Raw genomic sequence first — 4,910 nt, 5'->3', positions numbered from 1 at the left:
CAACCATTATTTTCCATTCTCTGAATTTTCCAAAAGCTTCATCTTTAGTTTTGAGAAAATAAACCCAAACCTTTCTAGAGTAATCATAAATTATAGACAAGAAGTATTGAGGTTTTCCTAGAGAAAAAGGAACTTATGGTGAACCTCACAAGTCAGAATGTATGTAATCAAGTATGCTTTTAGTTCTATAGATTAAATTGGAAAATTTTAATCTATGAGACTTTCCTATTACACAAGTATCACAAAATCATTAATATCTTTAGAATCTAAAAGACATTGCTTACCAAACTCAACCAGTCCTTTGTGGCTCATATGTCCCAGTCGTTTATGCCACATCTCTGTCTTGTCTATAGTATGTGTAGACACGGCTGTGGAGCCTATGACAGTGTCTCCTTGTAGTATGTACAACCCCTGTCTAAGCTCTCCTCTCATGATCTCCATTGCACCTTTTGTCACTTTTAGATCTCCATTTTCAGCTTTGTAGCTACATCCTTTCAAATCTAAAACACTAGGAGACAATAAGTTTCTTTTAAGGTCAGGAATAAATCTAACATTAGAGAGTACCTTTATGGAACCATCCTTCATTTTGATTTTAATGCAACCAATTCCTTGTATTTTGCAAGAATGGTTATTTCCCATCAAGAATTGAACTGCAGGTTCCAATTTCAGATTGAAGAACCAATCTTTCCTGGGTGACACGTGGAATGTGCATCCGAAATCCATGACCACTTCCTCCTTTTGAACATCTACAGAAATTGTTAACACATTTTCATCTTCACTTTTGTAACCATCAAAAAAATTAGTTGCATCACCATTGTCTGAATCTTGTTTCTAACTTTCAACCTTTCTCTGTGGACAAAATCTTATGATATGTCCCACCTCGTTACTATAATATCACAAATTCCCTAATATGGCTTAATGCCTGAATTAGGGGGCCAGGAGGGCCATAACTGATTTAATGCATTATTATGTGATTATATACATGATTATGTGTGTTGTATTATCATATGATTGGATTTGCATATATGTGGGCCATTTTTTATAAGAAGGGTATTTTCGTAATTTTGGCCCGTTGAGGGCATATTTTGTATATTTATGTGCATGTATGTGATATATGGGTGAGACCACATCATTATGTTGATATATTTGAGTTATTCGACATGAGACGATCCTAGGAAGCAAGCTAGCGGTTTAGTCACAACGGGGTTAATTACCGGGCTCAGGGTGAGCCTAAGGGTAATTTGGTGCTTAGTATATTACTAGGATTGAGGGGGTAATGGGATATGATTTGGTAATTATTTGAGGATATTGGGAATGGCGGGAATTGGAGGATGTTTAATTATGATTAACGGGGTAGGTGAAAATGACGAAATTGCCCTTGTATGGCTTTGAAGGTTTTAGATGGCCCTAGGGGCATTTTTGTCATTTCAGGCCATTAGATATACTTAACCAAGGGTTGGCTGTAGAAGGAGTTAAGGTAGAAAACAGGTAGGGATAATTCTATGTTTGAGGTAAGGATTCTAAGCTTAACTTTTTAAGTTTTACTCTTTTTTTAAGGTTATTTATAAGCTTGATAGTTTGATCTTGGAATTGGGTAATTGGTGGTTTTTTAAGTGTTATGAAGCTTGCGTTTTACTGTTAGATTGGTGATAATATTGTGTTGGGGATTGGTTTTGATATTGGGATTGTTGGGTTGTGCTCTTGGCTGAGTTAGGATTAAAGAAAATGCAGGGGGAGTTGGGTTCACAGGGTCAAGTCGCGACTGTGTTCTTGGGAGCTGCGACTTGAGCAAACCCCAGAGCCTTCATTGGGCTCTGTCTAGCAGGTGTGTCGCGACCCTCAAGGGCAAGTCACGGCCCACCCCTAGCACCCAGACAGGGGGTTGTCTGTTAGGGAGGCGCGTCGCGACCCTTGGGGGCATGTCGCGGCCCGCCTGTCTGTTTTTGGCTAGGCTTGGTTTTACTTGGTTTTAAGCGCGGGTTTTCAAACCTTAAGGCTCGAGATAGAATCTACTAAAAGAATTCGAGGTCTCGGGGGCTAGGACTTGGTTTGAGAATCTTTTATTACTCATTTTATTGATGGGATTTCATATTCAGTTATGATTATGTGACCACTAAGGACCTAAGGTAAGAATCGTTCTCAAGGGTCATTCTTAACTTATTTTACGCTTAAGCCTGAGGTAAGAAAACTGTACCCATTATGTGACATACATGATTATTGATGAAGCATGTTGAGTGCTCTATATATATGGATATTTGTTTCATTATAAATGCTTGGTTGCATCGTTTACTTGAGAAACGCGTTGACTTATCAGTCGATAACGGCAATAGTGATGGGTGCTGGTTGTGAAGCTCTGACTTATCAGTTAGGAACGACAATAGTAATGAGCACTGGTCGTATAGCATTGACATATGAGTCAAGAGTGGCAATAGCATAATGAGCGTTGGTCGATATGATTAGATCTAATCAACAGAGCATTATACGCTCGTCTGACCCTATGGCTAGTTACTTAGAGCCAGGGCTAAAAGGCCCAAGTGACTTGATAGTCACATGGATTAGGGCATAGGACCCCGGAATGACCTCCAATCATCTATTCAGGGCGCTTGACCCCAATATGACTTCACAGTCATCTATTCAGGGCGTAGGACCCCAGAATGACTTCAAAGTCATCTATTCAGGGCACATGACCCCAGGATGACCCAAAGTCATCTTATTAAGGCTACGAGCCCTAGAATGATTCCAAAATCACTTATTAATACTTATATGCATGCAGTAATAGGTTTTCTTGCTGAGCCTTGGCTCACAGGTGCTATGTGGTGCAGGTAAAGGGAAAGAAAAGCTTACCCAGCCTTGAGTGGAGAGCTTAGGTGGCGATGTGTACTTATGCGGCCGCTTGACCACCACGACCAAGGTGTTTCAGAGGAACTAGGGTTTAACCCTATTTTTTTCGCTTAGGTCGGTGGATTGTGACTTTTGAATTGTAATGACCATTTTGGATTGTAAACAACTTTGTAAATACTTTTATGGGATCCCATGTACAGTTTAACGTTTTAAATAAAACATATCCATTCCTTTTAACCAAGATTTTAACCTTGGTCCATTAATAACACTTAGATGCATGTTTATGACCTAATGACTTGTTTAGTGAGTTAAGCACTATTTAAAGTACACAGTGTGACAGTCTTGGCTAACTAGGGCATTGCTACTTGGTATCAGAGCGTGCCAAGGTTTAGTGTTCCTGTAGATTGGCTAGGCATGGACACTCACCACTGAAGACAAGCTCGACTCATGTTTCGGTAACTATTTATGTGGTTATGCATTTAACTGCTTAAATAGAATATAAATGCTTTACCTGCATGCATGAGATAGACTAAATAGAACGTGCTTATCACACTGATATTGATAGAACATGCTTATTAGCATTGTTAATTATTAATTGCTAAGTGTTAAATGTTAGTTGTTATGTTTATGAATCGACATGCTTATTAGCATGATTGTTGAATATGGACGAGTTTTTGCTTGATCTTGGACTGTGAGGTAGAAAGGAGTTTAGTTATCACTACCTAACTGTCTGCATTGACTATTGCAGCAAGGTATAAGTTGAAAGTATGCTTCCAAGACAGGTATATTCATCAGATGCCCAGGAAGATCAGGGCCAGAATGATAGACATGGTCAGAATAATGACCAGGGTCAGACCCCTCAGCCAGCTCTTGAAAACTGGCAGCAGTTGTTTGTTGATTTACAAGCTAGGGTAATGAGGCAGGAAGAAGAAATACGCCTCCTGAGACAACAACAGGTTCATGCAAGAACCATTATGTCAAAGGCACCACCTGTAGCGGTGCCAACAGTTGAGCAGCCATTAGAGACTAGGAATAAATGGGAACCTCTGTATGAAAGGTTTAGGAAGCAGCACCCTCTAGTTTTTTAGGGTAGTGCAGATTCGGCCAAGGTCGAGCAGTGGATGAGTATGGTTACCACCATCCTAGACTTTCTGAGGGTGTCTGGTAATGAGAGGGTGGCTTGTGCCACGTATATGTTTCGGGAGGTTGCCCAAATTTGGTGGGAAGTGATATCCCAGACCAGAAATGTTAATGCCCTGAGTTGGGAAGAGTTTCAGACTCTGTTAAATAAAAGTACTATAACGATGCCATCAGGGTTACAAAAGCTGAAGAGTCCAACAAGTTATTTCAGGGAAATTTGTCAGTGACTGAATATGCCTTAAAGTTTGACAGACTGGCAAAGTTTGCAATGGAACTGGTGTCCACTGATGGGACCAGAAGGGAGAGGTTTCTCGAAGGGCTACAGACTAGGATAGGTCGTGATGTTTGTATTACCACTGCGTCAGGAGTGACTACTTATGCACAGGTGGTTGAGAAGGCACTCACAGTTGAGAGTGCAGAGAACAAAATCTGGCATGATAATGCAGGCATGAGAGACATTAGGAGGGTGGGACCTCCATTTATGGGTTCAGGTAGGGGCGGAGGCCTCAGTGATCAGAAAAGAAAGGCTCATGATGCCTTCCCAGCTCCAGGCCCTGACAGGAGACCACGTGGCATTACAATGGGCCGCCAGGGCAGCAGTGAGGTCTGGAGGACTTTTCCTGAGTACCCTAGATGCAAGAGGCGTCATTTAGGGGAGTGTCGAACAAGAGCCTACTTTTTATGCGGGGTAGTGGGACACTTGAGGAAAGATTGTCTGAGGGCAAGAAAGGAAGAGCCAAGAAAGGCGGAAAGCTCGACCCCAACTTGAGTGTTCGCATTGACTCAGGAAAAAGTTGAGGCTTGTCCCTCAGTAGTTACAGGTCAGCTTTTCAGTGCTGGAACCCCTTATATTGTTTTGATTGATTCTGGTACTACTTATTCTTTTATTTCTAGTAGAATTATTGATAGACTATGTAGACCATGTGATT

Source organism: Humulus lupulus, chromosome X, assembly GCF_963169125.1.
Source record: "Humulus lupulus chromosome X, drHumLupu1.1, whole genome shotgun sequence".
Lineage (NCBI taxonomy): Eukaryota > Viridiplantae > Streptophyta > Magnoliopsida > Rosales > Cannabaceae > Humulus > Humulus lupulus.
Note: the sequence above shows the minus strand (reverse complement) of the source record.